Here is a 21,865-nt window from a genome sequence, read left to right on the forward strand (position 1 = left end):
GCAGGAAATCCCCAAGTGAAAAAATTATGAAAGAAAAAAATTTTTAAAAATTTGTTTTAAGACGATGGGGGATTTGTAATAACAAACCATATTTATGCGGCTGTTACGTGCTGTGTAACAGCCTTGTAATTGTCACACTTTCAGGAGTCACCCTGGTGCACATGTAGGAAGGTGTATACACAGACACACTTCGTATTTGCAGGCACTATAGTCAAAACAACTTATTTGCCTAGCTGACTTCACTGCATAGTTGACTTACCCACCCACTGTCAACTCCCTGGAGAATATAGGGCAGAACGAAGTATAGAAGCAAGAAAGCCAACAACCTTTTACCAAAAAGCTATTCAAGAAGTTCTCTGTGGCATCTGTCATCTGCTAGAAGGGAGGTCACTCCATTCCCTGCCCATCCCTGTGTTACCACAGTTGCTTTGGATTCATGGATTAAAAGAAGGGGCCCTAATTCTACCTTGTTGCTGCTGTACTCTCAGGTAAGCCTGGATTGAAATTCCAGACAGACTGCTATACCAGACTAGCCTCTAGGAGATTCTGGTGGCAATAGAGGTCTTTACAAACCTTAGTTTGCTTTTCCTGTAGAATTTTTGTCACCGTATAAAATTCTGTTTTGGGGGACTAGCAGGCAGCATGTGGATAAGTTGCTAGACTCCCACATGACCCGCTACAATCCAAGTCTCAGACCTAGTGGTTTGCTTCTCACTATCTCTTTTTCTGTATCTCTCTGGTGAGTGTATGTGCCCTATAGCATATTTAAAAATAATAGTAATTTAAAAAATAATTAAATAAAATTCTGCTTTTCCTTTATAGAAGGTTAAATTTAAATGCAAGACTTCCAAATCGATAAATTGATCGATCCATCTATCTACATGCACACACGTATGTATATGTACACACATATGCATAAATAGGTATATACACACATGTAAAATCTGAAAAAGCTCATAGTTTTTTGTTTATTTCAGCATACTTACAATGATTATCACTTACTGAGGACTTTCTTTATGCCAGGCCATGTTCTTAGGCACTGTGTGTAATTAACAATGTAAGTCTTCTAAATACCCCATGAAAGAGGTACTATTTTTATGCCCATTTTTCAGCTGAAGGAACTGAGACAGACCTTTAGTAACTTGCTCTGACCCTACAGCTAGTAAGAGGCAGAGCCAGTATTCAAAGCTAGCCAGAATAACGCAAGGTCTGAACACAGGTATTGGGCACCAGGTTGACTTGAAAGCAATGCGCAGTGCATCAGGTATGAAAAGAATGCAGTAGGGCCATCATTTAGGAGGAAGAAGGATTCGAGTTCTTTTCCTTAATAGTAATGGTCACTGAATCTCCCATTAGATCCTGTTGTGACCAATGGCGAACCTTTTCTGAGACAGCCGGTCAAAACCAAGTAGAATAGTCTGTGTGGCCATAAAAGGGAAAGGAATGTATTGGTAAATATGTGGATCTGACCTAAGCCCTTGCTTTCACTCCAACCGCAGTAAACAAGCAAGCTAATGAACCATGGATGTTTAGTGTGTCATCGGCATCTTTCATTTTTGTCATCCTGGGCAGTCCCCATCAAGAAGGACAGAGTGCCCTCTATGAATATGTATTTAGAAGCAGATACAGCAATTTATTCTTTTGAAGAGCACTTTATCATTTTGGTTTTGATAAATATACAAACAATAATCAGTAGTTAGGGATTTCAGGCTAAAACGGATGCCATTATTAGCAATGTAGCAACTTTTCCTGTGAACTCCACGTGAATCACCAGGACTGGAGTGTGCTACTCAGAGCTGCGTATATCCAGTTTTATGGAAAGCTCACTTAAAAATCCTCCTGTGAGCCACAGGGCTGTCAGGACCACAGTAATCACTAATTTCCAAACTCTGAACATGTAAAATAAAGTACTCGCACAAAAAACCTAGGAGGATGCAAAGGTCAGAACATTTGTTTAAACTAATAATAGAATTGGCTTTTTCAGTCTCGGCTCCCTTTGTCCTATGCATTTGCCTTGCTAATAAGGCCCTGCTTACTCCATTCAGTTATCTAGTGCCAAGATCTCTCTTCTTTTTGCACTTTTTCTTCAAATTTGAGCAGAATTCCCTAGTCCACATAAAGAACGGTCATGATAACTTAAAACATAAAGCTGTTCAATAACTAGGATTGATGCCAACGATGAAATTCAACACAAACTGGGCAAAACAGCATCTCACAGCACAGAATTCCCTAACATTTTGAAACTGGGTCTTTACAGATATTTTTCTCTGCCTGAAACATGTGTGCTGGTTCTATTTATATAAGGGAATAGTGACATCCTGTGTGTAGCTAGACTAATTGCCTCTGTAATTAACCTATTTGAGGAGGAAGTCACACAGAAATAAAATATCATTGAGTATGAAAGAGGCAATTTGGTCTTAAAGCAAACCTCTAACTTTACCGAAGGGTGTGGATAAAACAAAAAGATTCTATCTCCTCTTATTTTTTTGAGCTTCTTCTTTTCTCTTTTTTTTCTTCCTTTTTTTTTTTTTTTGGCGAGGTTTTTGCTATAGGGCGTGTGCACTCGCCAGAAAGACAGAGAGATAGAGACAGAAAGAGAGAAATCACCCCCCCTTCCAGGGGGGATGGCCATACCACAATCTCTTCTTCTCCATTCTCCTCTCAGGATCTTGGGCACGCACGCACATGCGACCGGCATGAGTTTAAGCCACTGGGTCCCGGACTTAAACCATGGTCAACTACATGGGAGTCCAGCGACATAGCCATTACGCTAACTGCTGGTCTCAGCTTTTCCTTTTCTTAGTCCTTTTTCTCCCACTCTTTTATTTTCTAATCTCTATACAGTTCCATTAGTCCTCTCTTTGTCCTCCCACTACCTTAATTTTCCCATATTATAAACTAAAAATCTAGTGTTACTGTGAGCAAAGCTTGTTTTTAAACCTAAAACTGGGGAGAGATGTAAGTGTGGTGAAAGGGGACACAACTTTTTTGTTCCAGTGTTATTCATGTGGCTTTTCTGGTCAAGGGTAGGATAATGCTTAGATTTATTTTTGTTGTTTTAGAGGCTGAAAACAAAACAAAAACATCTTCGCATTCTTCTTTATCCCTTAATAAAATATTCCATTAATCACATTTAGAGAGGGGTGTGAGGCTTAGGCAGGGTTTCTCTGGACCTCTTTAAAACCAGCAGAAAGTATTGGAAGGCAACCAACAGTATGATTTTTGTATTCAGCATTATCCCAATTTCACCCCCAAAATATGACTAAGGAGAACAGACGCAGTTGGCTCCCCTGTGCCCGTTTTTCCAAAGTGTCCCCCCTTTCGACAGTTTAAAAGTTAACACATAGTGTGTGTTCTCTACACATTTCAAGGAAAATGCCTATTTTTAAAAAGATGCATGAGTTTCAAAGCTTTTTTTGCATCAAAATGAACTTGTACATTAATTCCACGTTTCCAAGAGGGATTGACTGGCGATGGTGCAGTGGTGTAACATGACTCTATGAGGCTGACCCATGTGGGAAAGTTCCGGGTTTGTATTCGGAAAGCCCCCTCAGTACACAGGGTATGTGCTTACCTCACAGTCTGGAACTGACTGAGGCCGGGGATGGAGTGTGGCATCTCGTGCCTGTTGTGACAACTATCTCTCTTGGTCTCTCTCCTTTTGTCTTTTTCTCAGGGAAGAAACAAAAATTAAAGTCACAAAAATCTGGCTGTGTGTGTGTGTGTGTGTGTGTGTGTGTGTGTGTGTGTAAAGCTGGCTTAGCCTATTTTTTAAAAATTATTTATTATTATCAGTATTCAACTTGACCAGAGAGAGACTGATAGAGAGCAAGCCACCAGACCTAAGACTCGAACCACTGGGCTATGTGGGAGTCCAGTGCTTTAACCACCATGTCACCTGCTGACCTCCTGTACATAATACTACAACCCAGTCTCCAGGTCTTTGCCTAGCCCTTGTGTCATTCTGCCTCATAATCAAAATAATAGTTTATATCAGAAAGCTTGTTGAAGTTATTTTTCCATGAGATAAAAAATGTGGGCCATGCACAGTGTGTGGGGAGCCAGTTTCCACATGGCCCACTGTGGTTTGAGTCCCAGTCCTGGCTGCTGCTTTTGGGTACTTGTGCATACATGCCCCAAATCCTGATAGGATGAGGAAGTGGAGAGAAGGGATTGCAGCATTACCATGCCTGGTTGGGGGTGCTTTCTCCCTCATAAGCACACATACCCTCTGGCAAAAAAAAAGTTAAAATTGATATATTTCTCACATCAGGTAACTAAGTTTGTCTTTGGCATGTTATACTGACTTGAAAGTGCTCAGCTTAAGCTATGCCCACTAAGAATTTCCTTGTGAAATATTTGAGAATTTTCAACAAAAGTAAACTTATCTCTGCATTATATAATGATTGCAAGCATGGGATAGTTGAAATGTAAACGTTTTGACCTCAGTGAGTTTGGATTCCTTGGCTGCCAGCGTAAACTTTCTATGCCTCAGTTTGTTTAGCTGTACTGTGAAGATAAAATTCCCTCCTATATAATCATGAAATTTTAGAGCAGAAACATTTGCGTGAGAACATACATAGTGTCTGCAAACAAACACTTAATAAATAGTAGCTAATGTTTTTTTGGATAATAGTTGATCAAGAAAAATAATTTGGATTCTAAATAGAATATTATAAAGGTTTCTAGTCTCGTCTGGGAGAGCTGTTCTTCAAATGGATGTAATAACCTATCCTTGAATTTATCATTTTGTAATCTGTACGGTAGTAAACTTTCACTTCTATGGTTTATGTTACCAATAACTAAGTTACCATTCTTGGAAGATCATGAAAGTACATGTTATTTAATTTTTTTTTCCTGACAACTAAGAAAGTATTAATCTAGATATGGTTTATTATTTGTTGATGAGGACGTGCTATGTTCTCACCTGGGCTGGACTGAGATGTTTGTCATGCTGGGTAAAGTCTCTTTACAACCTAATGATGTATAGCGATTAAATGTGTAAATAATAATTAAAATTAATAAATAAAAAAATTACTTGAAACAGAAAGTATTCATTTCTTGGAAAAGATATGACACAACGAGTAGAAAGAAACACTGCAGAGAATTTTCCTGTGCTCCGTCTTTGTGATTAATCATGTAATCACTAATGATAATTGGAATGCAAAAAAAAGACTCTTTATTAGTAAAATGAAATATTCAAGCCTACAAAGTAGTCATTCGATCGTGGTGAGGTTTGGTGATTGTACTAATTCAGTGTAGTATCTGATCATTGAGGTGGCGAGGACTTTTTTTACACAGATCTCCCATCTGTTTCATTGGTGGTCTTCGTAGGCCATTGCATGAATAGTAAACCAGTCTCTGGAGATTCAGATTCAGTAGGTACTTAAAACCATAAGCTAATTTACTCATTCATTGAGCAAATATTTACTGGGTGACCATTACATGCCACACATGTTACCTTGAAAATACGGTAATGAGCATAGTAGACAAGGTACAAATGTTTTTAAAGTTATTTTACTTAGTTTATTATTATTATTATTATTATTATCATTATTATGTTTGTTATAGGGCATGTGTGCTCACGACAGAGAGAAAGAGAAAGAGAGAGAGAGATGAAAAGCCAGAAAGTAAGACACAAGGTCTGGGACTTGAACCATAGTCAGCATGTGGGAACCCAGTGCCTTAACCACCATGGCACCTGCTGGCCCCCAAGGCACAGATTTTATAGCCTGACAGAGAAGGGATATTACATAAAACAAGTAACTACAATAAAATGTGTACGTCTTAAAATAGAGGAAATTTGGTCTTTTCAGTCAAACGGAGTTGTGGTTTGGCTAAACCACAACTTTTAGCCAAACTAATTGTGGTTGGTGAGGGTAAGAGTATTCCTACCTCCTGTCCACAGCATTGTACCTGCACCTGCATTTGGTAACCCCTTCCACTTTGCATTATGTTTCCTGGGATTTCGGCACTTCCTTTAGTCTGAAAGTTCCTCAGGAGTCAGGCAACATAACATGAAATTTTTTTAGTATCTTTCATAGAACGTACAGTGCACTGCACAGAGTAGGCATGAAATAAATACCGTCAAAGGCATGCAGTAAGGAAAACGTCCTACAGACTTGCCTTTCTTGTCTTTTTTCTTCTAAATTCTTAAATATTCCTCTTTGAAATTCCTCCTTCTTCATGTTAATGTTGGCAGAGAAAGGAAATAACCAATAGAAAGTCATTATTCCTTTCTTTTCTCCTTCACCTGCTAGTCTTTCAAATTTAATCAATAGCAGTCTTTTCTGAACAAAGTCAATTATTTGCAAGGCTTTCAAAGATTGCTTTTCAGAAGTCTGACTTGAGTTGCCCCATGCAAAACATAATGAATAAGCACATATTATTTGGGGCCTGGCACATTTTGGGGGTGTCATAATCAACCTTTTTTTCTCTATCACTGGATCTATCAAGGGAGTCAATGTTTAGCTTGGTTAATATAGAGTTTTTAAAAAGCCGAAACTCGTCATTGGTTATGAAAAAGAACATTTAACCAACCGTGTAGTATTCATTTGCCATTTCTTAAGTCAAAGCATTTAGGAACTCTAAAAAGTAAAATTGAATTTTGACAGTTTGTAAAAAATGGGGAAATAAGCTGCTTTTACACAGATCCAATTCATAGCTTAAGAAAAGTCAGTATTAAAAATGATAAAGGAAGGATTTCGATGAAAAGGATGAAGCCCTGGCATATTCTTCTGGTAGGAGCTGAGGCGTGCTGAGATTGAGAGACCTGGGCACGGTGGTGCCTGTGAGCTGGGGTGTAATTTAGTGAGCTGACAGGAGGAGTGAAGTATCTCCTCAATATCTGTGTTTGGCAGAAGAGATGAATGCATACATCAGGAAACAATGTTTAAGTGTTTTATTTCCTTATTTCAGCCTGTCAAACTGTCAGTGTAGTTAATGGCCACCAAGAGAGAATGAGAGAGGGAGGAGGAGGAACAGGGAGAAACAAAGGTGCCATGGAATCCGAAAAGAAAGAAAGCAGGAAAGCATTCGCATGTTTCTGTGGCTTCATGGTCAGCCAGACCAAAATAACTCGCAATGTTCATCGTGCTCCTGAAGCCAGATGTGCTGGTCCCCTACCTGTAATCCCTGCATCCCCTTCTCGCCTTTGTTTATGTCCTTAATCATTGCTTCACTTCACTTTGATCGCTGTGATTCCTTTCACTGAAGTCTAGATTGATGGTCAATACTTAAGAGATTATTTTATGTTATATCGGTGGTATCCAATTTTGCTCAATTTTCCGAGTTTGCTGCCTTGTTTGCAAAAATCTGGTATTAATATTGTTTAATAAAAATGCTCAGTGCTCACTCTTGTAAATAAAATCCCTTCTTCTATCCTTTGGAGTGTTTTAAAATCAACCAAGGATAAGTTGGGCCTGATTTAAACCCACTGCATCTTTAAAAAAAAAAAAAAGAAAAAGAAAGAAAAAAAGAAAGAAAAAGAAATTAAAATTAAATGCCTAAGTCAGATATTCTTCTCCTAGAATTACTAAACTTTTTTTTTAAAGAGGTTTTTACCTTAGGGTGTGTGTGCTTGCAGAAGGGAGAGAGAGCGAGAGAGAGAGAGAGAGAGAGAGAGACAGACAGGCAGACAGGGACAGTGAAAAGAAAAGTGAGAAATCAACCCTTGGGGGATGGTCATGCCATAATCCCTTCTCCTCCATTCTCCTCCTGGAATCTTGGGCACATACGCACACATACCTGGAGTGAGTTTCTAGCTACCAGGTCCGGGACTTGAACCGTGGTCAGCCATGTGGGAGTCCAGCGACATAACCCCTTCACCATGTGCTGGTCCCAAGAAGTACTAAACTTTTAAACCTTTAGACAAATTTTAGTACAGTCAAGGATTTTTAAATTTTGTAAAAGGGTAGTATATAGGGACCAGCAGTGGTTAAGGTGCTACCTTGTGGCTGACTGTAATTCAAGTCCTGGACTTGGTGGCTTAAAACTCATTCTAGAAGAGTGTCCATGCGTGCCCAGAATTCCAGGAGGAGAGTAGAGGAGAAAAGATTGCAACATGGCTATCCCCCATGGGGGGTGATTTCTTGCTGTCTGCCATTCTGTCTCTGTCTGTCTCACCAGCAAGCACACATGCACTATACCAAAAGTCTCTCAAAAAATGGCAGTATTGGGACCAGCAGTTAGCGTAATGGCTATGTCGCTGGACTCCCATGTAGTCGACTGAGGTTCGTGTCCCGGACCCAGTGGCTTAAAACTCACGCCGGGCACGTGTGTGTGTGTGTGTGTGTGCCCAAGTTCCCGAGAGGAGAATGGAGGAGAAGAGATTGCGGTGTGGCCATACCCCCTGGGGGATGATTTCTCGTTGTCAGTCTCTCTGTCTCTGTCTGTCTGGCGTGCGCATGCGCCCTATGGCAAAAAACTCTCCAAAAATAAATAAATAAATAAATACAATGGCAGTATTTATATTGGATTTTCTTGTCCTGGAAATAAGTTATTTTTCCACAGAAGTAGAAAGGCCTCTTATCATCTACCTTTATGTCAAACTCTGAATTTAAAATATTTGAATTCATATCAGTGATGAATACTTTTAATAATGAATACTTTTGCTTGCCTTACAAACTGAAAGCATTAAATTCGGGTAAAAATTATATTTTCATATCAATTTTAAAATTTTACAAAATGGTCTAAGGAAAGAGAGCATAGCATAAAATACAATTGCTCCAATATCTGGCCAAACATCCAGTCACCTGGAAGGCATTTAAAAATACAAACCTTGGGGCCAGCAGGTAGCATGAAAGTTAAGCCATTGGATAGCCCATGATCAGCTTCTTGGTTCACGTCCTGGACCTGGCAGTTTAGAATCACACCAGTGTGTGTGTGTGCACATGTGCCCCAAATCCTAAGAGGAAACTGGAGGAGAAGGAACTGCAGCATGGCCATCCCCCTGGGGGCAGAGGGTAATTTCTCACTTTCTTTCTGTCACTTTCTGGTATGTGTATGCGCCCAATAGCAAAAACAAAGACAAAGAAAGAAAAACCCTAAACCCTACTCTAAATTGCTTGTAGGAGTCTCTTCAAGGATGGGGGCCTAGCACATAATCGTCCATGACCCTGGCATCCTTCCGCCACCTCTCAACACCCCTGTCCACCCATACACACGCACCACTAAGGTGATCTAGGTGATTATCCAGGCTAAGGGCCAGGCTACCACTTTCTTGGGAGGAGTGCTGCTCTGGCTATCAACACAATTCTGACCAATTTCAAACATTATCATTCAATCCCGGCGAAACCCTGGGACCAATCAAAAATTTTGAGAAACATGTTCTTTTAAACTCCACACTTTCATTACCTTCCACTCCCAAAATCTTGTGACTTCAGTTTAATAATGAGGTTTTAAAAAGTTTTACACTTATAAGTTGAGTTAAAATGCACATGCATGCGTGCACACACACACGCATTATTAGTTTTTAGTCTATGACTTAATATTAGATAGAGGGAAAGTCATGACATGTTTTTCTATTCAAAAATTTATCATGACTTTTCTGACAATCTAAGAGAAGTAAACAAAAAAGCAAAACCTGGAGAATCGTCCTCTCTTGCGACCAGTTTGTTTTAGCCGTTATTGACTGGACCTCTCATTGCATGATAGCAATCATACAAATTAAGTCATTAAAACAAAAATGCACAACTCTGCCCTTTGGATTGCAGCTATACACCTGAACTCTCTCTACCTACTCAGACCTGAGTCATTGTCAGTGCTCCTATCTCAGCAAACACCACCACCTGCCATCCTGCTGTGTTAGCCAGTACCAGTAGTGACCCTTGCTCTCTCATTTACATTTGACATCCTAAGTTGACTTGCCACCTCAAATATTGATCTGTCAGCTTTGTTTTGTCTCCATTAACATTCATCCTGAAGCATCATGCCAACTTCCCTGGATTCTGCAGTAACCTCCTCAATGAGAGTCTTTCTATACCATTTTCACTGCCTTCTTTTCCAGTGGATACTCAGGACTCCACAGAGATTTTTTTTAAATGCAAATCTAATCATGGGATTTTATGTAATGCTACAATATTAATGGCTTTCCATTGTGCTTAAGACACAGGCCCGAATCTCTTGCATGGTCTGCATGGCCTTGTGTGATTCCCTCTGTCTTCTCCTCCTTTATTTCTGCCTTCTTGGGACATTGGCCTTGCTTCAGATGCTCACATATGCTACACGCTTCCTGTCTTGAGGCCACTGGATTTTTTTTTTCTTTCTGCCTAGAAAGAAAACTCTTCACCTCTTAACTCATCCTTTCTAGGTCAGCTGAAATGACATTTCCTCAAGAAACTTTTTCTTTTTCTTTTCTTTCTTTCTTTCTTTTTTTTTTTTTTTAAGAGGCATTTTTGCTAGAGGCTGCATGTGCTCTCCAGAGAGACAGAGAGATAGAAAGTGAGAAATCAACCTCTCTAGAGTGGGGCGAGGGGGGGAGGGGAGGGATGGCCATGCTGCAATACCTTCTCCATCCTCCTCTCAGGATTTTGGGTGGGCACGTATGCACACGCACCTGATGTGAGTTTCAAGCCTCTGGGTCTAGGACTTGAACCATGGTTGTCACCATGGGAGTCCAGCGACATAACCATTGCACCACCTTCTGGCCCCATGAGAGCATTTTCTGATACTCCAGCTGTGATTGGGTCTACCTATTATGTGCTCTTATGAGATCATTTGCATTTTTCTCTAGAACATTTTCTACAAGAAATAATGGTATATCAGTACAATGGTTAATTTTAATGTAAAATTTGACTATCAACTTGGTAAGAGTAGGGATTTATACTATTTAGTATGCCCTCGATTTTCTAATCCTTTAATGGTGTGTAGTATAGACTGTAGTAGCTTGTTTACAAATGTTTGCTGAATAAAAGATTCAATGGAGAGGCTGGCAGGTGGTGTGGTGGTTAAAGGCACTGGACTCCCACGTGGCTAACTGCATTTGAGTCCCAAACCTGGTGGCTTGTTTTTTCACTTTCCTCTCTCTTTTTCTCTCTCTGATCAAACTGGAAAATAATAATAAATAAGCAAAGTTAAATAAAAAATGGAAGAAAAGTGCTTGCTCATGCAGGAGGTCCCCAACATATACTCTTTCCAGCCCTTTGGAATGGCAACACATGATCATTTTTCTACATCAAGGAATGGTAATCTTCAGCCTTTCCCCAGTTTGCATTCTCTGTTCTAGCAACATCCAAACTCGTGGCTTCAGCTCTATTCTGTGCTCCTCAAAGATTAGACAGGAACACAAATGCAGTTGCTATGGGCCTGTTGGTGCACTCGAGATGAGGCCTGCAATTTCATATACCTCTATGGAAGAAATATGGTTAAAGAAGAGACCCCTCTACATTTCTTCATAGGAAAAGAAGACTTCATTTTCTCTACTCCCCTGTTTGTTCAAGCAAAGTGTTGCTTCATAGGGGGTACACGGATCTCAGATCTGACCTGGAGAATCAGAGCATCAGATTCTTGTCTTGACACAACATATTGACACGGAGTGGTGGCAATGAGGGCAGACTGCGGAGCTGGAGAAGATTTGTTATGGGTTTAGTTAAGGCAAGGAACAGATCATTGTCTACTTTTCAGGGACATCAAATTGTCCATAAAATGTAATGGCCTTGAAAGTGGAGCTCCTGCCACGTACTTCTTGCTTTAAAGGAGCCTTTCCCTGGCCTTCTGGCTGCATCCTGTTCCCGTGGGAGGGTGAGAAATCCGCAAGGTCACAATTTAGACCTCCAGTGCAAGCTTCCTCTAAGTTCTGTCCTTTAGAAGTCATACTCTGCACAAGTGTGCAACCCTAGGTCTAAGTGTAGCCACGAGGCAGCTATTTGAAAGGGGTTGGATAGGAGGAAGCATGCTCTATTGTCCTCTTGTTCTGGGTCCACAAATGTTAAGGAAACAGTTGAAGGCAGATGGGAGTTTTAAGGAGAAGGGATATTCTTTTTTTTTAGAGAGAGATTTTTGCAAACATGCATGAGATGGAGAGACAGAAAGCAAAAAAATCACTGCTTAGAAGGTATGGAAATCCATTGTCCTCCATTCTCCTCTTGGGATTTTGGGCCCACACACATGCACCTGTTGTGAGTTGGAGCCACCGGGTCCTGGACTTGAACTGCAGTTGACTGCGTGGGAGTCCAGTGATGTAACCATTACACCATCTGCTCCTCCCAGGAGAAGGAGAATTTGAAGAAAGGAAGAGGACAGAAAATGAAGCCTGAGGAAAATAACATCAAAACCCTCCCAAATTGCTATTTAACTAAATGGCTAACTAAACTAATATATATCTGAGTACAATAGCCATTTTTCAAATGTATTTGTTCTTCTGTGAGACAGTGAGAGACAGGTACCCCAGTAGGGTCCTCACAGCATGATCACACCCATCTTAAAACTCATGGTAGGTGCGTCTGCATGCATGTGCATAACCAAAATCCTGAGAGGAGAATGGAGGAGAAGGGATTGTGGCATGACCATCCCTCATTGGGGGTGATTTTTCGTGTTTTGTATCTCTGTCTCTCTGTCTCTCCAATGAGCCATATGCACCCTGTATCAAAAATCTCGCTCTCAAAAACCAAAACAAATTATCAGTAGCCAGCCAGTGACATTATTAGACTTTACTGTCATGAAAGCATCTGTCCATGGGATCAGCAGTTGGCATAATGGCTATGTTGCTGAACTCCCATGTAGTCAACCACAATTCAAGTCCCAGACCCGGTGGCTTAAACTCATGCCAGGCACGTGTGCGTGTGTGCCCAAGAACCTGAGAGAAGAATGGAGGAGAAGCGATTGTGGCGTGGCCATCCCCCCTGGGGGGATGATTTCTTGCTTTCTGTCTCTCTTTCTCTCTGCACACGCCCTATAGCAAAAACCTCTCCACAAAAATAAAAAATAAAAAAGAGAAAGCATCTGCCCATTCATTACTATCCTAAGGGAACAAAATCGAGGCCTGCAATTTCATATACCTCTATGGAAGAAATATGGTTAAAGAAGAGACCCCTCTACATTTCTTCATAGGAAAAGAAGACTTCATTTTCTCTACTCCCCTGTTTGTTCAAGCAAAGTGTTGCTTCATAGGGGGTACACGGATCTCAGATCTGACCTGGAGAATCAGAGCATCAGATTCTTGTCTTGACACAACATATTGACACGGAGTGGTGGCAATGAGGGCAGACTGCGGAGCTGGAGAAGATTTGTTATGGGTTTAGTTAAGGCAAGGAACAGATCATTGTCTACTTTTCAGGGACATCAAATTGTCCATAAAATGTAATGGCCTTGAAAGTGGAGCTCCTGCCACGTACTTCTTGCTTTAAAGGAGCCTTTCCCTGGCCTTCTGGCTGCATCCTGTTCCCGTGGGAGGGTGAGAAATCCGCAAGGTCACAATTTAGACCTCCAGTGCAAGCTTCCTCTAAGTTCTGTCCTTTAGAAGTCATACTCTGCACAAGTGTGCAACCCTAGGTCTAAGTGTAGCCACGAGGCAGCTATTTGAAAGGGGTTGGATAGGAGGAAGCATGCTCTATTGTCCTCTTGTTCTGGGTCCACAAATGTTAAGGAAACAGTTGAAGGCAGATGGGAGTTTTAAGGAGAAGGGATATTCTTTTTTTTTAGAGAGAGATTTTTGCAAACATGCATGAGATGGAGAGACAGAAAGCAAAAAAATCACTGCTTAGAAGGTATGGAAATCCATTGTCCTCCATTCTCCTCTTGGGATTTTGGGCCCACACACATGCACCTGTTGTGAGTTGGAGCCACCGGGTCCTGGACTTGAACTGCAGTTGACTGCGTGGGAGTCCAGTGATGTAACCATTACACCATCTGCTCCTCCCAGGAGAAGGAGAATTTGAAGAAAGGAAGAGGACAGAAAATGAAGCCTGAGGAAAATAACATCAAAACCCTCCCAAATTGCTATTTAACTAAATGGCTAACTAAACTAATATATATCTGAGTACAATAGCCATTTTTCAAATGTATTTGTTCTTCTGTGAGACAGTGAGAGACAGGTACCCCAGTAGGGTCCTCACAGCATGATCACACCCATCTTAAAACTCATGGTAGGTGCGTCTGCATGCATGTGCATAACCAAAATCCTGAGAGGAGAATGGAGGAGAAGGGATTGTGGCATGACCATCCCTCATTGGGGGTGATTTTTCGTGTTTTGTATCTCTGTCTCTCTGTCTCTCCAATGAGCCATATGCACCCTGTATCAAAAATCTCGCTCTCAAAAACCAAAACAAATTATCAGTAGCCAGCCAGTGACATTATTAGACTTTACTGACATGAAAGCATCTGTCCATGGGATCAGCAGTTGGCATAATGGCTATGTTGCTGAACTCCCATGTAGTCAACCACAATTCAAGTCCCAGACCCGGTGGCTTAAACTCATGCCAGGCACGTGTGCGTGTGTGCCCAAGAACCTGAGAGAAGAATGGAGGAGAAGCGATTGTGGCGTGGCCATCCCCCCTGGGGGGATGATTTCTTGCTTTCTGTCTCTCTTTCTCTCTGCACACGCCCTATAGCAAAAACCTCTCCACAAAAATAAAAAATAAAAAAGAGAAAGCATCTGCCCATTCATTACTATCCTAAGGGAACAAAATCTCATTCTACTAAAAATTTCAAAATCTGATATTACTGGAGGAAATCAGGAAAGAACAAAGTATGGAAATTCTGCGTTTTTAAGATGGCTTAAACAATTTCATTCAACAGGCAACCCTTTCCCTCATGCCAACAGCTTTCTCATTCACAGTGCCTTCAGAATCTTTTGCAAAGTTGAAAGAGCTGTAATTTTAATGTAACTATTATATTCAAGACATTAATGACCTGGATCACTGAAAATAACCATGGTAACAGGTGAGAAATCAAAGATGGTTAATTTAATTGCCACAGAAAGAAAATAAGTGCAAATAATCTATAATTCTTCATTTCCAATATGTACATGTTATTTTCTTAGTGCATTAATTACGCAATAGTTAGACAGAAATTATCTAGTTGTTGCTCTGTGACTCCCTGTTGTATTCATGTAATGGTTTTTACCCTAATAACTAATCATTATAATTTCTTACCTCAGCAGTTTAGGCTGCTGCAAACCGGGTAACATGTTCATTCGGTTGACATTAGCAATTTTTAATAACAATAAAAATGATACTTTAAGTACAGTGGAAAGGAATTAAACTGTTCTTTCAACCTCGGTACCTAAAGGCCTCTCCAATTCACTGCCTCTCTACAAGCTGCTAATAATCTGATACTGCTGCTTAGACAACTTGAGAAATTTCCTCTCAGTTCCTTCATTCTTTTTCTAAGAATGACGGAAATATTCCAAGTAGAACCTTGCTTAGAAGTGAAGAACAAGACTCCCAACTGGAGATGTGTTTAGAATCACTGCTAGGAACACAAAATATTTTGTGGTGTATCTTCTGTGAGGCCAGTCTTTGGCTAGACTGAGAGTACAGTGGTCAGTATGACAGACAGATACAGATGGTAAAACAGAAAATGATGAGCGATGAGCAAATTTGTAAAGTTAAGTCCAGATGTTATGTGAGAGACCAGAGAGATGATATTTAAATTTTTAGACTGCCGGGAAGATTCTCATCGTGTGACCGTGTAGGAGATAATCAGTTGTACAATTTAAAATAATATCTACCATGTATTGAATGCTTTCTGTGTCCCTAGATAGACATTTAATGCTCACATGTGTACACACACTGTCTTCTTAAGTGGATGCTTTTATCTTGAAATGCTTTTGTATAAAGAACCTAAAATGAAATAGCTGTCCAAAGGTCATTTGTGCAGGTGCATGAGAAGGAGCGGATTTGGGTCCAGGTTGGGTCCTACTGTGTTTTGAGGTTTCTCTACAAGGTATAAACAAGAGCCTTTTCAGCTCAAACTCAGTGTTCAAAGAATAGGATATTAAATTTTAATTGATTCTGTTTCCTGTTTTAATTACAGATTATACTAAAACCATTCCAGAAAAATTTATCACATCTTTTAGATTGGTTTCTCAGTCTCCTTTGGCAATTTTGTCTCAAAAACTGTCTCAGTAAAAAATAAAGAAATGAATAAATGAACAAAGGTAGACACATACTAAAAAGGAAATCTATAACCATTTTATACCATCAGGATGACTCCTATAAAAAACTGAATACTGACAAAGGTGTAGAGAAATTGGAGCTCTCGTGCAATGTTGGGGGCATGCAAAGTGAAAAACAATGAAATGTCCAATGCTCGACAAAAAGACATGATAGTTCCATTAAAAATCAAACATATGGACCAGAAGGTGGTTTGGTAGTTAAGGTGCTAGATTACCACATGTCCAACTATGATTTGAGTCCCAGACCCGGTGGCTTGAAAATCGTGCCAGGCACATGGTGAAGGCAGGCCAAAAATTCTGAGAGGAGAAAGAAGAAGGGATTGTGGCATGACTGTCCCCTCTGGGAAGTGATTTTTCACTCTCCCTCTCTCCACTGAGTGTACATGCCCTATGACAAAAACCTAAAAAGAAAAAAAAAATTCAAACATATGATTCACCATATGATTCTGCAATCCTGCTTCTGTGTATATATCCAAAAGATATATTTAAAAAATCAGAGTTCCAAAGAGCTTTGTATACACACACCTTCATAACACCATTATTTACAGTAGTCAAAAGATGGAATTAGGAACCAGCAGTTAGCGTAATGGCTATGTCGCTGGACTCCCACGTAGTCAACCGTGGTTCGTGTCCCGGACCCGGTGGCTTAAAACTCACGCCGGGCGCGTGTGCGTGCATGCCCAAGATCCCGAGAGGAGAATGGAGGAGAAGGGATTGCGGCGTGACCATCCCCCCTGGGGGGTGATTTCTCGCTTTCTGTCTCTATGTTTCTCTCTGTCTGGCGAGCGCACGCTCCCTACAGTGAAAATCTCTCAAAAAAAAAAAAAAAAAAGATGGAATCATCCCCAGTGTCCGTTGATGGATGAAAGGGAAAACAAAATGTGATACAATACTCTCCCGTTATCTATGGGATTTACATTAGAAGACCCCTGGTGGATGCCTGAAACCAAGGTAGGAACCAAACCCTGTATATGTTTGTCCTATGCATACATACCTGTGATAAAGTTTAATTTATAGATGAGGCACAGTAAGAGATCACCAACAATAATAATAAAATACAATGATAATCATATGCTACAATAAAAATGATGTGACTGATCATTCTTTCAAAATATCAGATCATGGGTAACTATGTTATAAAACTTAAAAAAAAAATAAAGAAACATGGAAGCTTCTATGACAGGGAGCCACTGAAGAGTAGGGAGTAGCTCAGTAGATAAGTGGTTCAGCAAAGATATTTCTGAGACATGAACCGTACCATGTAGCCAGGTCTGCCAAAAGCCAAGAAAAGAAAGATCTCTTCAGGGATAGGAATCTGAAAAATATGAATCCTCAGTTGAAAAAGAGCCAATGTGTTTGGATGAAAAGGGATTCGAGTAACAGCAACCCAGAGGCAGATGATGAGGTTGGAGAGGGATAGGAGGTGGATCATGGAAGGACCAGTAATCGTGGGAGGACTTTGGACTGAGTTATCATCTTTACATTCTGGATTCAGTGCCAAGGGCTCTGTGTTTTAGGAGATCACAAATTTTGGAGTGTCTATTTTATTACAAATCTAGTAATTGGTGTATTTATTAATGTCATGATTAAAACATTTATTATAAGTGCCTCATTTTTAAAATACTCAGAATAGCACATTGAGCTGGTGAATTTTCATTTTTATGTGTTAACTGTATTATTGCAGGAGTGACTGCAACCTGAAAAAAATTTCCTTTATATGTGTCTGACTTAAACATTGCATTCACTTTATACTCGAAAGTACTTTAGAGTGTCTCTGGAAGTTTTCTGGGGCCAGGTCAGTTCATCAATCCTTATTACAACGATTTCAGAGACTGTGGAGGCCCTAGTTTAAGCAATTAGTATTGCTAACTTTGCTCAAAACTGTCTAGCACTGCACTTAACGGTGTCAATTCTTGACAAATGGTTTAATACTGTAGTCACATCCTAGAGTTGTTAACATACAGAATTTAAAAGTTTAGTAAAGTGGCAGCTGTCATCATTTAAATACATTTTCTTAAATATAGTCCAAAAAGTTGCTAAAATCCAAACATGTATTTTTCATTGTCTATTATTATTATTTTACTGCCAGAAGGTGCATGGGCTCACCAGAGACACAGACGGAGAGAGGGAGAAAGAAAAAAAAAGAGGAAGAGAGGGCAAGCGAGTGAATGAGCGTACCCCTAGTGGGCTGTGGTCATGCCACCATTTTTTACACCCCATTTCTCCATCCCTTCAGGAATGTAGGCATGCATGCACATGCTCCCAGAGTTTTTTAAGCACTGGGAACAGGATTTGAATCAGAGTCAGCCAGGTGGGATCCAGCTCCCAATACACAATGTTTAAACCCTGTACTACAGGGCCAGCCCATATTTTATTGTTAAATCTCTCTTACACCTTGAACATCATGGTAACTATAATTAAAAACAATTTATTTCATATTTGAAAATTTCTGAGCAATATGTACATATAAAAACATGTTGTACACCATAAATATATGTAATTTTATTTGTCAACTAAAAAAAGATAGCACTCCAAAAAATAAAGTATCAATAACTCTGAGCAAAGATTTATATGTGCTTGAATAGAATGAATATATTTTGGAAATTTTAACCTACTTTAGAATACCATTTCTTACTTCTCAAGGTTCAACACGGCATCACAACAGTTCTAAAAGTCTTGTCATCTGAACTTCCTTTACCCACTTCTGACCTGACATTTGCCTCAGAGTATCAGTACTGTGAAAGGATTCTGGAAAAATTTCCCTATACTCATCAGTGATATTCATTCTCTCACATTGCAATGGGGGGGGGGGCACTGAATCTGGAAGTTAGAAAGTTTGACTTTGAAGAAAAGCAGAAATATATTCATAATAGGATGACATGTCAGTTGAAAGCTAAAGTTGATAAAGTGTAAGTGTGTTTGGCCCAGACAATCAAACACTGAGACAGGGTAGTCTGAATGATTTATGGGACTCAATGAGAAGGATCCCTGCCTGGGCCGCCTTGTTTGCACTGAAGTGCGGTAGCCGAGCAGCAGAAATAGGTGTGCCAAGAGTGCAACCGAGCAAGTGTGCCGCTGTTGTGAACACCCCCAGGATATGCCAGGAGAACCGAGTGTAATTCTTTCTCCATCATGACGATGCTACCAATGCCTTCACTGAAGTAGGGGTAAACTTGAGAACTTATTCATGTGCAATTTAACAATTTTACTTATTTAAAAAAAATAGTCTGTGCTTCAGAGGCACAATGCTAAGCTACTGTGTTCCCCAGACTGGGGCCACATGGGAGGATCAGTTTGACTCCTAGTCTAACTGTAATCCCACTGATTTGGGGAGGTTGAAGCAAGAGGATTGTGAGCATATGGCTGGCCTTGGCAACATGGTGAGAGCCTGTCTAAAAAGAAAAAAGAAAAAAAAAGAGGCGGGCTTGGTGGCATATATCGGTGATCCCAGCTGGGAGGCTAAGGCAGGAAAAATGTGACACAGTAAGATTCTGTCTTTTTATTTTTTTTTTAAAGAATTATTTTATTTAACTTTATTTATTTGTTTTATTTTGACCAGAGAAGAACAGAGTGAGAGAGAGAAAGTGAGAAAACAAGCTGCCAGATCCAGGCCTTGAACTGTGGTCGGCCATGTGGGAGTCCAGCACCCTTAACCACATACCACCTGCTGGTCCCAAGACTCTGTCTTTAAAAACTGAAAAGATGGGGCCAGCAGGTGGTGTGGTGGCTAAGGGTGCTAGACTCCCATGTGGCTGACCATGGTTTGAGTCCCAGACCTGCTGGCCTGCTGCCCCACTCTCTCTCTCTCACTCTGTCCCTTTCTGGTCAAATTAAAGCATAAATAAATAAATAAAGTTAAATAAAATAATTTTAAAAAAGGAAAAATTAGAAAAAATTTTTTTTAAGTATTGGATTGTCAGAAAAGTCATGAATTTTTTCCTATACATTTTTGCATAGAAAAATGCATGACTTTTTTGATAGCCTAAGATTTTTAGGTCTTAGGGTGAACAGCTAAGTACAGTATCATATCTTAATTCTTTCCAAATTATCAATATTAATTTGGTACTTTTTAATTTCGAGCGTCAATACTGATAGTCTTAGTAAAAGTACTTCTGGTAACAAGTCATATAATCAATGACAGGTATCTGTTAAAGGAATATAAAGACCATGGCTCCATTCTCAGTTGGAATCAGTTGGAAAATCCAACTGAAACATGAAACCTGACAACATGAATTAGACCTTGAGGTGTGTGTAGGCAAAGGCAGCTCTGAAGACTTGGTCACTTTGGAGTCACCTGGCGTCTTGGAAAGTAAAACTGTGGTGAGAGTTTAGTATTTATGATACAATGTCTATTTTATATTCTGTCCCACAGTATAGCTGTATGCATTCCAAGGTAAAAAGTTTCCAATGCAAATTATTTCATTTTATTTTCGAAATCTGACATACCAGGGAGTTAAGGCCCATTTCGCTGTGATATTTTCTTACCCTGTCACACTGCCACATATCCCAAGAGTATGACTTTCTGCTCTGGCTGGAGAAACACAGCTCTCCTGGGCCACAGTGTATTTAAATGGAAGAGGCTTTTTTGGTCACTATTTTGCTATCAGGTGAGTAACGTGGAGTCTCTTTGGTCATTCAAATATGCTCATACCATATGATATGTGCACATATTTTTTTTGTATGAGTTTGAGGGACTTTATATGCAACTCTGGTTTCTTTTTTGTAAGTATAACTGAGGCCCAGTGGTTCTGTTTGCTGCTAGGACTATATTTTCAATAACATGCCAAATGATGGGGTACAAAATCAACATCCTCCCAAGTTTTGCTTTTAAATACAAGCCTTTGTTTTATATTTCCGTCTGAAGCCTTTTTGACCTTTGTCAAAAATATTTTTCAGTTATTCAGAGCACATTGGTGTGCTCTAAAAAAAGACCACCCAAGCATATCCCTTTCAGTTGGCAAATTCCACTTAGCATGAGAAGTAAGAAGCATTCTATAACCATGGAGAATGATAGAGTCATTTAAATGTTTAAAAAAGGTCAAGACGTTATCAGGTCTCAGAAGCTGGTCTCTGTGGTTGTGTGTCGTTCTATCACATGACGTGTCAGTGGTACAGTGACATCTGTGCTCATCTCCAGTCTGGAACTTGGACCAGTGCTCTCTGGAGGGAGCTGTAGTCCTCAGAGGTGTCAGAGGCGTCCTCAGTGGTGCACCCCCTCCACGTTGTCTCCATTTGTGTCAAATATCAAATCACAGGTTGGCCAAGTAGTCATGTCAGTACAGAACCGAAAGGATAAGGAACTGAGACGGGAGTTTTAAGGTACTATTTCTGTTTTACATGATTTTATTTCTTTGATGAGCATGAAAACGTATTTTCAGTTGCCTAGATTCTTATTTTTTAAATTTTCAAAAGGCTTTTGCCATTGGACACGTGCACTTGTTGGAGAAAGAGATGGTGAGATGCTGCAATCCCTTCTCCTCCATTCTTCTCTTGGGACTTTGGGCACGCACGCACGCACGCCTGGTGTGATCAATTGCCTAAATTGTTAAATCATCTGAAGTTATAAAGTAGTACTAAAACCTTTTTGCCCCAAATCCTGAATGTAACAACTTACACAGTGTATAGTTGACTTTTGAGTCACAGCAATAAGAGTCTCCTGCCCTCACCAAGCACTTTTCTTTCTGCACTGTGTAGCTCTGCCTTGGATACTTTCCCACAAATCAGTCCCTCCAGCTTCTAACCTGTCACCCA

The 21,865-nt window shown here is 40.1% G+C and overlaps 1 protein-coding gene across 3 annotated transcripts in view; it reads left to right on the forward strand.

Annotated features, from left to right (window-relative positions):
* SOX5 (SRY-box transcription factor 5) overlaps positions 1–21,865 on the forward strand; it is a 1,018,333-nt gene that overhangs the window by 7,122 nt on the left and 989,346 nt on the right. The gene's annotated exons all lie outside the window — the stretch shown is intronic.

The sequence above is a fragment of the Tupaia chinensis genome, unplaced genomic scaffold (assembly GCF_000334495.1).
Source record: "Tupaia chinensis unplaced genomic scaffold, TupChi_1.0 Scaffold000028_1, whole genome shotgun sequence".
NCBI classification, from domain to species: Eukaryota; Metazoa; Chordata; class Mammalia; order Scandentia; family Tupaiidae; genus Tupaia; species Tupaia belangeri.